At 40.0% G+C, this 12695-nt stretch overlaps 1 protein-coding gene across 15 annotated transcripts in view; it reads left to right on the top strand.

The window, feature by feature from the left end:
* Window positions 1–7121: 7121 nt before the first annotated feature.
* LOC129347328 (uncharacterized) overlaps window positions 7122–12695 on the top strand; it is a 41591-nt gene continuing 36017 nt past the window's right edge. For 12 of the 15 annotated variants that reach the window (XM_055004113.1, XM_055004141.1, XM_055004139.1 and 9 more), the window contains exon 1: window positions 7122–7274. The gene's annotated coding sequence lies outside the window, so the exon portion shown is untranslated. Of the gene's footprint in view, window positions 7275–8109; window positions 12508–12695 lie in introns of all 15 variants that reach the window. The other 3 variants (XR_008599381.1, XM_055004110.1, XR_008599382.1) reach the window with 2 other exon arrangements.

Genomic DNA, 12695 nt, shown 5'->3' with positions numbered 1-12695 from the left:
TGATGATCTACAAAAAGAAAAAAGTGGACAATATTTGCTGCTGCACATTTTGAGCTCTTTGTTGTTTTGAAAGAGGATTTCATTGAAATTATGTTTTCATTGAATTCCACAGAGTTTTGAACCTGCTGCCACATAGACTCAAAGATCCTGAGAGGAGCTCACCAGACAATGTTCTGTTCCAAAAGAGAGCAGCGGTGGAAGAGGGATCACTCCTTTCCTGCAATCGACACAGCTCGGCCTCATGATTTGTGATTAAAATCGGTGCGTAACCTTTAAAGTCATGCAGCCCAACTGGAAACACTGAACATATGAATTGTAGTTTTATTACTTTGAACTGAAAAATTCAATCTACTTATACACCATGTGTGCATGTTTGTGTGTGTGAGTGTGAGTGTGAGTGTGAGTGTGAGTGTGAGTGTGAGTGTGAGTGTGAGTGTGAGTGTGAGTGTGAGTGTGTGAGTATGAGTGTGTGAGAGAGTGGGTGGGCAGCCGACACTGTGTCATCATGTGAGAACATGTGGAGTTTTACTGCCCCCTAGTGACAACATACGGAGAGAGATGACCAGTTCTAAGCCGAGGAGTGTTGTGTGAGTGAATTAGGTGAAAGTGTGAGGTAGAAAACAGGAAACTGACAGAACACACGGTTGGTCGGAGTCTCTGCAAACTTTCTGCAGTGTGTTTCTTTGCGACAGAATTGTCAGTGTAGTTTGAAAGACGAGTTGAGACTGACCTGTTGTTCAGCAAGCATTGATTGATTTTATCCTTGTTTACGTAACTGCATGGTGAAAGAAAACAAGCTGCAGAGTAAAAGAGAGATGCACTATGGGCGGATGTGAGCGCAAGGACGCTGACAGTGAAGTGGGTTTTTTAAAAAAGTGTATTATTTTCTTCAACCTTGTTAGTTCCTTTGCTGCCTAGTTTTTGTCACAGTGCACTTCACTTATTCCCGAACAGGGGAGGAAAAGAGGGGTAGAGAGTGAGACAAGGTGAGCCTTCATAAGACAAAAGTGAGTCACAACTGTCAAACAGAAAGAGAAAAGCAGACCAAAAAGCAAACACGTAGAAGTAACTGCATGTATTCGGAGATAGACAAGCAGAGGGTGAGCAGATGGAAAGTGATAGTTTTTGGATTTTGCATTTAAGGGCTTAATACACAGCAGAGTCGACCTTTTAACTTTGAGTGGCCGAGCAGCAGACACATACACAGAGCAGGACACAGGTCACAGATGTTCACATGTGCCACACACACACACACACACACACACACACACACACACTCGCACATATATTAATTCACTCGTTCATTCATTCTTTTCGCTGCTTATTTGTGTTTAGCTCAATGTGAAACCCATTCAGCAACACCACTCGCAGGCAGCGACTAAATAAGAGCAGGTTTTGATGGAGTTTAAGGGAAGGTGAAGGGGATGTCAAAAAATTCCAAGCTGAAGTGGCGCCGAGCCAAAAGAGGAGCTGAACTCATCTTTATGCAAATTTGGAGAATCTGCAGCAATTATACAGATACAGTATCGAGTGTCCACTTGACTGATGTGAGTTCATGGAACATTATGTTCTGCCTGACTCCACTGAGTTAAAACTAACTTGTTACCACCAGAGGAACCTGGTGTGATGCATCTCTGCACAGGGAAAGTGCTCGGACTCATTGGAATCATGAGCAAGTTGGCTGCAACAACTGTAGCATTATATTTTTTTATTCCTAGATGTGAGAAATATGTCATTTTCTTTTTTGATTGACCTACAAAACACAGTTCAAAGGGTGAAAAGTAAAGTATTAAGGTACCATATTGTTAATTAGTAAAATGACCAATTTTGATGCAGTCATGTACCATTAACACATGAATCCGTGCTGACCTTCTAGTGAATTTCACACTCCATTGTCATTTATTTTGCACAACAAAATTGTCAATCTGAAGGTGTTTCCCTGAAGAATTGATTTGTGCTGAAGTTGTGCATCCAGGTAAATGGTATTTGTCCTGTGAGGAAGCTGCTGGGTGTCAGCAACACGCTGGTGTTCCATAATATCATTTTAGCTGAAATAAAAAGCTCATTCTGATAAAGATCTATCGTCTTTGTGTGCATTCTGTTGGATATAAACTGTGCCGATGACCTATAATGGATTTTTAGCTGAAGCCAGTGGTTTGTACTGCTGGATAACATTTAGAGCAAAAAGAAACTTGGGTATGTGAACACTCCTTTTAGATAAGCATGCAACACATTTTACCAGAGATGTAAGAGGTCAAACCCTGCAGCACGAAGGTGGAAAGCTGCCGGAGGACACTTTGACAAGGATTAAGATGCAGCTTCGGAGGTCGAGTCAGCCCTGTTTGTGGAGCAGCCTTTCTGTCCAATGGGGCTCTCTGCTGTTGCTCTCTGTCAAGCTTTTGTCTCCAGTTAAAAAGAAAAAAAGCTGCGTTGAAGGGGCAGTGACTGGTGGTCTGATTAGGTGTTGAGATTGCCAGATCAAATCTTAAGAACAACTACGGCTCTGGAGTTCCCATGTTGGCAAGGAAGGAAGCCAAGCTGTCTGTGAGTCTGTCTGGTCTGAATATGTCAACAGTCCTCCTTACCTAACACAGGCAAAAAGTGGAGTCAGTTCTTTACAAATCTACACTATCTGTATTAAGTCAAAAATGAGATATGATTGTGATTTCAAATCAGAATTAGATACATAAAAAGAGAAAAGATGTAAAGAAAACATAGCTCATTTATCTTTAAATGAGTTCTTTCTTTTATATTTGTGTCGTTTGTTTGCCCTCTAGGTGCATTAATTCCATCTAGCAGCAGAGATGCATCAGCCATACTGAGATAAATCCCAGCAGGCTGATGGGCCGTCTACATTTCAAAATTCTTACCAGCCCTGTTTGTTTCTTTACTTCGTCTCTCTGCGCCTTTTCGGTTACCCCTGAGAAAACTCTGCTTGCATGTTCATACATATCAACCCTCATCCATGCTTGTCCCAGCGGATGAGTCCAGGGCTGAATTTTTTCCCAAAAACACCCCTGTCTACCATCATCCTATCCAAAAAAAATCTCCTTGCAGCTGTGGAATATTTGGGACTGACCAGAAATGCTTTCCTTAGCATTCTACCTCTGTTGGTTGACTGTAAAGACACCACAGGTAAGATTTTTTAGTATCAAAGCAGCTCTGGTGGTGAGCGAAGTTCAACAAATCCTGTAGCTTATCGCTGCTACTGTTTCTAAGTGCAACATTTCTTCCCCCCTAACTGCAGAATATTCTGTAAAAGAAACGGCAGCAACATTAAGCTGCTTTGTTCTTTCATGAGACTGGATTTGGGAGGGCTGGATTTTCCACAAAAGCTATAAACTCCTTTCCACTGGGATGTTAAATAACATTTTCATTAGAGCAGAGAGGACAAGAACTGTGAGTGGCATTTCTAAACTGTCTGGGATGGGAAGCAGTGCTTGTGTGGCTGCAGTGGTCAGGTTTTTTTGTACTCAGAAAACATCAAATTGTAAAAGAAAAAAAAAAAGCATGTCTGTGAAAGTTCACACAGGAAAACAAGGGTTGGCTTTTTCTAAAGCAGTGTCTAGATTCTCCAGAACAACATCACAAAAACTCTGATTAAAAAAAATTACACCTGCATAATCTTTAAGATCTTCAGCATCTATTTATTTCCACCATCACCAGGCTAACATCATAGAAGTGCTACCTTTAAATAATTTCAAAACAATCTGCAATTTCAAACATCTTTGGTTTTCAAGACAGAGTTGGAATGAAATTATTTTCTAGTAGTCCAGTTCACAGCAGTTTCCTCCTCGTTCACTGATCACCTGAACCTTGTTTCAGCTTTGATGTATGAGATGAGATCACTGGAAGCTCTCGAAAAACTGCCACAAGCTTCCTTTTGAAGTATGGTGAAAATTCCACATTCTGTAATATTTAAGTTACAGTGACAGATTTCTGATGTTGAAATTATCTATCTCATTTGGTTTATTGTGATTGCTCCAGAGATGAAGTGTCATGGATTTCAGCAGCCAACAGCTCTTTTCATTTATTAGAAAAACAGTTGTAGGAATGCTCTGTATTCTAAAAGTTATTTTAGTAGAATGTTCTTTGGTGTCAACGGAAAAGAAAACCAGGGCGTTCCTTAGATTAAAACATTGAAATAAATCCTCTCTCATCCTCCTACGAAGGTCTCTAGACAGGCACCATCCTTAATGGAAAGGCTTGTAAAGAAGCTACCTACCAGGTTCCAAACAAACAACACGGCTGAACAAGGAGTTTCGGAGACTTTCAGGTGTGTAAAATGTAACTGTGAGAGAATCATCCAAAACAGGACCTTTTGTGAGTTAAAGACTCAGAGGAAATACAAGAACATCGTCTTCATCAGCTGTATCATCAAGTTTAAGTTTGTTATGTGTCCCTATGGGTGCTTCTTTGTGACTCAGACAAAAATAAGGTTAAAAGGCACTTTGCTGAACACAAACATACAATCTGCGTCAATGATGAAGACCCTGTGGCTCAGCGCTATAAAGAGATACAGCATGACAACCCTCTGTGCTTAAAGATCCAGCCTATATGTGTGTGGGAAGGGCTGGTTGAAGTTGTTGTTTCAGTGTGAGACATGGAATAATAAAGCTGTGGGATACAGAGATCTCAGTAAGGGAATTGAAGTCAGACCTTTTTTGTGGTTGTTGTGGGGTTCATTCATCTATAGTTTCTGTGTTTTTCTAACGTATACGTGTGCAAACTTACATGTTGTTCTTCAATACTAGGGTTAGATTTGTTCTTTTCCTCTTTTGGTTGCTGCTGGTGTTTTTTTTAAGTGGGGATGCAGCTGAGAGATGAGTTTCTTCACATGCAGAATCAGCGGACTACATTGTCCAACCAGAGTTCTTGTGGAGGTGGGGTCCAGCGTTGTGGGTGCAGCTCGTGTTTGATTAATAATAGATACTTGTGCATATGTATTTTATTTATTTTTCTCATGTATGTTATATGAAGGCAGTGCAAGGACTCTGAGGGGGCGGGATGTTGGGTCTGATGTACCAGCAAATAATTAGGTTTCTGTTAGTGGTTGAGTTTTCTGATTTTGTTAAATGAAGAGTCTCTAAAAATTTAAATGAAATAAAATAATAGACACTTGTGCTCTTGCCTGCATGACCTTTACACTACACCATAAAGATGCCACTAGCTCCTATATTTTTTTAAATCTTTTTTCATCTACTGATCATTTTTCATTTGTTGACTCATTTTGTCATTTATTTTTATTAATCAATATAAAATAAAGATTATAGTAGAAAAAGCCCCAACATAATTTCTCAGAGGCCATGGTAGCATAAATATTGCTGTTTTCTGACAATCCAGTAACAAATTTATTAGTTCAGCACTAATTTTGACTTTCAATCCACACATTCTAATTCTAGATCCACCAACACACATTTTAAATGCATTGACAAGTGTCAGGCTTTTTTACTTACCCACTGATGACACTCCTTTCAGTGCAGTTCTTCCCAGTTTAACCTCATATCTGTCATTTTATCGTTTTCCATTCACACTGACCTCAATAAAATGAACAAAGTTACTGTTTGGTTATGAGCCACTCTTTCATTCAGTCTGCTTCTGCCACAACACTCAGCAAACCAGTTCAGACACTAAACAAGCCTATCAAGCAAGTATTCATCCAACAATTAAAGTAGCAGCTGTTGTCTGCAGTTAAAGACAGATACACATGATGATTCTAGCACCACATTATTTACAACCCTAATGATGGTGGCTATTAGGGTTGTATATCCAAGGTCCCTTTGTGAACCACTGAGGAAGAAATCTAATGTTACCGTCTGTGATTTTAAGCAGTTGTACTTTATATTCTGAATGTTAATTTAGCACCAAATGAAAAGATTTCTCTTACTTTTACACTTTTCTGCCTTCCAGTGGCAGGTTACAATTATGGCTTTGACTCATTAAACTAATCTTTTAAGATGAATAAAACAGTCAGAAAGAACAAAGTCAAAAGGCATTCACCACTTTTGAAAAGCTAAATAATGAAGTCTTCAATTTGTCACTTTGGCCACCTTTTGAAGGGGATTAGCTGCTTGTAAGGAATGAAGGTGTTCTTGGTAATAGAAATCAACAGGAGGGCGCCCGTATAGCTCAACGCGTTGAGCAGGCAACCCATGTACAGGGGCTGGTCCCTGATGCAGCTGGCCCGGGTTCGATTCCTGCTCGTGGCCCTTTGCTGCATGTCTTCCCCCGACTCTTCTCCCGTTTCCTGTCTCTCTCTCTCACTGCACCTATCCAATAAAAAGCCGATAAAAGGCCAAAAAAAATAACTTAAAAAAAAAAAAAAAAGAAATCAACAGGAAACAAAAATCTGCAATTGGTTGCTTTCCTAATTTAAAAAATCCTGTGAGCATATTGAGTCTATCAAACAGTACACATTGATCTCTGTTGTACAGAACTGGATTTGTCAAAGCACAGTGTTTTGTTTTTTCTTTTATCAGTGCACAGGTGACAAATTCGCTGTGAACACAGAAGGTGACAAAGTTCTGTGCAGCTAATGCAGAAAAGTAGGCATGACTGACATACCCTTTGAACCTGAACCTGATGGTACCCTGTGGAGTTTCTGACCACTAGTGGCACTATAAAGCAAGTTTTTACAAATAGGTCCCCTTTGTGAGGACCTATTGGCTTGGTGGTTAGAAGCTAGAAGACCCCTGGTTTGCATCCTGACCTTCCCAGGAGCTTTCTGCTTGGAGTTTGCATGTTCTCCATGTGCATGTGTGGGTTTTCTCCGGGTTCTCCAGCTTCCTCCCACAGTCCAAAAACATGCTGAGATTAATTGGTGATTCTAAATTGTCCTTGGGTGTGAATGTTAGTGTGATTGTTTGTCTCTATATGTAGTCCTGTGATAGACTGGTGACCTGTCCAGGGTGCCCCTGGCCTTCACCCTGAGTCAACTGGGATAGACTCAAGCCCCCCACGACCCTAGTGAGGATTAAATGGTGTATAGACAATGGAAAGAAGCACAGTAATGCACCATAATGAAGACCGCTAGTGTCAAGTCAAACTGGGAGAAGCTGAAACCTCATAGAAAGAAGAAGCATTCACATAGGTGCTACACTCAGCTGGGGCGGAACCAATCTGCGGCTGCAGGTTTGCTACCTGCAGCATAAAAAGGGACACACGCAGCACTGAGGAGAATGAATGACCTCGTTCAAACAAAGTGACTGTGAGCGTGAGGATCTGCGGCAAACTGTGCAGGACTGCTTCATCTACAAAAATCCGGGTAGCAGCCGGTAAGAGCAGAACCATGAAAGATCTGGGAGACTGTTTAACCTGCCGATGTGAGCCACTGCAAAACGTGTTAGCATTAGCATTAGCCACGGAGATCGGCGTCAGCCACGAGCGGCTGGTTGATAACTTTCTTATGTTTATATGCCAATAATTGCTGTGTGTTTGTAATTGCTCAGTTGAAAATAAGATTGCAGGCTACTTGGTGCTAATTAGAGGTTTTCCAGCTAAGGTTAAAAAAACAGTTAATTCATTCTGTTTGTAATGGTGGGTTGTACTATGCACTTTATTCTATTTGTTTATTTATTGGCTCTGGAACGGAATGCACTTTAAATAATTTTAAAAATATGAATTAAAAAGTAAAAAACTTTTTTTTTAAAAATTGCTTTAAAACAGAAGAGGAGCATATATAAAATATGTGCATATGTTGGAACTCAGTTGTATACAACAACAAGACTTCACATGAAAGGTGCTTTTTTTTAAGAGGCAGCACCTGATAATCTTTTCTTTTTTTTTTTGTCTTGCCATTTATTCTTACCCTACACCGTACAGTGTGTCTGCACACTTTTCCATCACTGTACAGTGTGGTTACAGACCAAACTTTTAATCTTGCCAGACAATACAGTGAGTGTGTGGTGACCCCTTTTTGAATTCTCACGTTTAAACCTGTTCCTGTACAGTTTGTCTTGATTGAGGTAACTCTTCTGTGAAGGACAGTATGTCCTCAAAAAAGCAGCTACAGCCTGAAGAGCTCATAATTAGAAGTCTGATTAGACTGAAAACAAAATGGTCGAAAGAACCACAATCTCTTCCTAGATTAAAAAGTTATGTCTCTTGCAGACCAATCACATTGGATGAAGCTTTTCCTTACAGCCAGACGACATCACTTTGCGTTCTGTGAGCAGCCCTCTGCAGCAGACGGTGGCCAGTATCCTGCTTTTCAGCTGGGAGGGACGACCATCCAATTACATCTTCTTCCCCTCTTAAGTCCATTAATCACCTCATTACAAAGGCCTCTCTTCCCTTAAAGGAGAGTTTTGTCCTGCTATCACACTTTATCACATTAGTGCTTAATTAAGAATTATGTCCTAGCATCTTGGTTTTAATTATGTGAATGCCTGGCTCCATTTGTTAAGTAACTATGTGGTGACATGCAGCAGCAGCAACCACTGCAGGAAAGACACGGAGGGAAAACCGGCTGTGGCCTTTTGCTGAAGTAATGAATTTAGTTTTAATGATGAAGGAACACAGGGCAGAGCCTCCAGGCAATTGCAGCTTATTTGGTAGAGTGAACACAGATACCCTCAAAAGTAAAAGGCAGCTGTGAAATATGTCACCTTATAGGGCCAAAGTTGAATATAGACCCACAGGAAAGCGTTGTGAATGCACTGACATCAACAACTGTAATTCTATCAGTACTATAAAAGGATTGTTGCGAAGAGGATGTTCGCCACTGCCTCTTTGTCTTCACAACGCCGTGTTTGTTTTGAAGAGAGAGGATAAGAGCTTCTACTCACAGAGGAGCTGATGAAGCTTCTGCGTCTTTGTTCAGAAGGTTTAGTTCTTTGACTCCTCCTGCTGAAATCTGCTCCCCATGCAGCACATTGCATAAACATTTACTGGGGGTTGATGTGGCAGACAATGCAGCAGCAAATAGCATGACAAATAACTTTCCATTCAACTTTTACAGTACTTACGCAGTGTGGCCCAGCAAGAGCCGTTCTCTCTTTTGAATAGTTCCCCTGTGTCCCTTTGCGAATAATGCAAAACTTTCACAGTTAGACCAACATTAAAACTTATAAAAATGCAAATGAAAGAAAATGAGTAAAAGTACAGATGACAATCTATAAATCCACAGTGACTATAAAAGGCATTCACAAAGCTTAATAATTTTCCCTTTGTGTTGCTTTTCAGTGTTTTGTCATGGTCAGTATAATTTGTTTTGTTGTACAAGAATTTACAAAAAAAAATTTAAAAGACTCTTTCATCTCAAAGTGAAAACAGAATTCTACAGTAACGCCAGTTTATTAAAAACACAAAATGTGAATTATTCACCCCACTTTAAAGTGACTCAGATCATCTGAGTGCAGTGAATGTGTCTCAAGAATGTAACTTAAAGACACCTGTATCTGGAAGGTGCATTCACTGGTGAATCAGCGGTCCTGGCTATGACTACAACATGAAGACAAAACAACACTTCCAGCAACTCTGTGAAAAGGTTCTTGAAAAGCAAAAGTCAGGGGATGGATACAAGAAAATTTCCAAATCACTGAATATTCTTTGAAGTGCTGTTAAGTTGATCATAATGAAGTGGAAGAAAAATGGCACATGCAGAAATCTTTCTAGAGAAGGTAATCGTCAAACACTTAATGACCATTCAATAAAGGCACTTGTAAGGGAGGCCACCAAGACACCTATGACTCCTCTGAAGGAGATACAAGCTTCAGTGAGTGAAATGGGAAAGCCTCCATACAAAAATAGTTGCCTTTCCTCACCTGTGAGAAAGAAAAACTGGAAGAAGACTGTTTGGTCTGATTAAGCATTACACACCATCACAAACACACCATTCCTAATGTGAAGCATGGTGGTGGCAGCATCATAATGCTTCTTGGCAGCAAGGCCTGAAAGGCTTGTAAAGGTGGAGGGTAAAATGAATTCAACAAAGTATAGGGAAATCCTCGAGGACAACCTGATGCCATCTGTAAGAAAACTGTGACTTGAGAGAGGATTTGTCTTCCAGCAAGACAATGACCTGAAGCAAACAGCCAAAACTACACAGAAATGATTTATAGACAACAAGGTGAAGTGGCCAAGTCAGAGCTCAGATCTGAACAGACAAAAAGAGGTGTTCACCTACGATCCCTGTGCTACCTGGCAGAGCTTGAGCAGTTTTTCAAAGAAGAGAGGTGTAAAATTGCAGTGTCCAGATGTGGAAGGCTGATTGAAACCTATCCACACAGGCTCAATGCTGTAATTTCAGCTTAAGGTGCATCTACCAAATACTGATTTGAAGGCCCTAAATATTATCACATTTGTATTTATATGACATTACTTCATGTTACTTTATTTATATGAAATGTGTTTTCACTTTGAAAAGAAAGAATTTTTAGGGGAAAAAAAGCTGTCTCTAGACCTCTAAAATACTGAGCGCTAATTTTGACATACATTTTTGGTCTTCTTCCATGGCACCAACTAGCACAAACAGAAAAAACAACCAAATTGGAATGGGGCGTTGAAAATAGGCTTTTCTTAATTTTAACATTCTTATTCTTATAGATCGGAATAATGATAAATGAGGTACAGGAGAACATGAGAACATCTGTGCCAAGAGATATCAAACTACTGAGAACAATGTTCAAACTTGGTACCGAATGCTTGGTCAGATCTTCATTTATTCTTTTCTCAGTTTTTATTCATGAAGGAGTTTTTTTCATCTATTTTTTTAGTATTTTTATGTATGTTATGTTGCTGTGTGGTTTGTGTTCGAGGTAGTAGTTGGTGATGATCTTGATAAAGAATTGTTTTGGTTAATGTTGAAACTCTTGTATTAAAATTTCATGCACTACACAACCGTACTGTGATGGAGCAGTTTTATCCTTTTTAACACAATATCTCAATTATTAACCAGTCTGACCAAACAAGGTTGGTGACGCATTTAACACAAGTTGCTATTGTATGCAGATTTTTCATTCTTAATTAGCTGTTGAACAAAACGCAAAATTTAATTTATGTTGCTTTGGTAACAACTGTGCTTTGCTATATTTAGCATTTTTGATTCAATATTAAAATCCATATGTTATGTCTCTAAATTAAAGCGCTAATGATTCATTGATTAAACACTTCACATGGTAGATTGGAGCTGACACATGAGCTTTACCTCAGGGTTAATGTCAGAGCTGGTAATTGCCGGAGGCTCGCAGAAATAATTGGTTATTGTAGAAGGATTTTTTTTTCTCTGATGTGTCGTTTATATTGAATGTTTCAGTGTTGGTGTCTTTGAATTCTCATGCCAGAAAGTGGAACTGTGGCTAATGGCTGTCTATTTTCAAAACTGTGGCTCTAAGGAGGACTGTCATCTGAAAAGTTCTAGGAATCTAATTCAAAAAGTGTATGATGTGTGACAGTCCTCCATTTCCAAAAAGCAATGCTTACAGTCTCTTGAAGTTCCATCAGATAAAAGAATAATGATGCCTGCTGGGCTTGCTCACTGTACATAAACTGACCAACTATTCGTCAACTTTTAGGATTCCTAACTGGAAGCAAGTCAACAAAAAACTTGTTTGGTTTAGAGCCTTAGATGAATCCAGAAGGAGCTCCTCACACATAGAGTGTGAAGCGACTGCAGCAGCAGAGAGGAGAAAGTGTTTTTGTTGCTTTCAATTAGCAGGAAAAACAAACGCCTCCTCGGTGAAGGGGGCGGAGGTTCGGGTGTTGGATGTGATAATGATCCGGGGGTTGACGTGGGAGGAGAAGGGGGAGGACATGCCTTTGAGGACATGTCAGCGCAGCAGGCGGCGCTTTCTCCCAGGGTGCACTTCAGATGTTTAAGGTGGGACAGCCAATCAGATATGATGAAGGTTGACATCTCCATTTTCAGTTTCCCCACCACCGGCTCATCATCTGTTGTATCGGTGCTGCAGATGTAGCGCTATGAACAGATTGATGATCAGGGCAGCACTGATAACAGCTGGAGTCAAATTGTAAATTGATTCACGTGTGGATGATTCTTTCTGCGAAGTGACGCCTGTGCTTTCAAAATGATGGATTTGGTCCCATTTTGGTCCGTGTATGGATCTGGTAATTGGATTTTCCGTTCTGAAACGGGTATTGGAAAAACAAAAAAGAAGTGGTTATTTGATTTTTGTTTTAAAATACAAAAATTAAAATTGAAATACAAGGCGTTTTTCCTTTTCATGATCAAAAAGGGAAATACGAAATTTCAAAAATGCTTTGATTTTCATTTTATATTTAGAATAACAAGAAAATGAAATCAGTAAGAGACAGAAACGAAAAAAGGTCCGTTTTTTCCCATTTTCTGAGACCGGAAGTGGTCATCAGCAAGTGTCGAGCCAAACGACAACAAGATTATCAGAGGGCGGAGCCAGAGAGCAGTGACTAGTCAGACCTCAGACAATATGGAAGACAGCGCGCTAGCGGATCTAGTCTATGTATATCTACGGTCGGCACGTCTGGTAGCATCTCTGGCTGCTGTTGACCTTGTTTTTGGAGTAAAACACGGTAAGAAGACAAATACTTCTAACCTGTAGCTTTATTTTGTTGTACGTTAAGTCAGCGACTTGTGAAGAGTTGTGTTTTGTCGTGTTTGAGCAGTTGGTCCGGACGCGTTAGCTAGCTAAGCGGCTAAGTTAGCTAGCGGGTTAATTAACACAGGTGGCTAACTTACCAGTGAACACCTGTGTTAGTTG

The sequence above is a fragment of the Amphiprion ocellaris genome, chromosome 2, assembly GCF_022539595.1.
Source record: "Amphiprion ocellaris isolate individual 3 ecotype Okinawa chromosome 2, ASM2253959v1, whole genome shotgun sequence".
In the NCBI taxonomy this organism is placed as follows: domain Eukaryota; kingdom Metazoa; phylum Chordata; class Actinopteri; family Pomacentridae; genus Amphiprion; species Amphiprion ocellaris.
The sequence above is the reverse complement of the archived record's forward strand: the minus strand, read 5'-3'. Positions and strand labels throughout refer to the sequence as shown.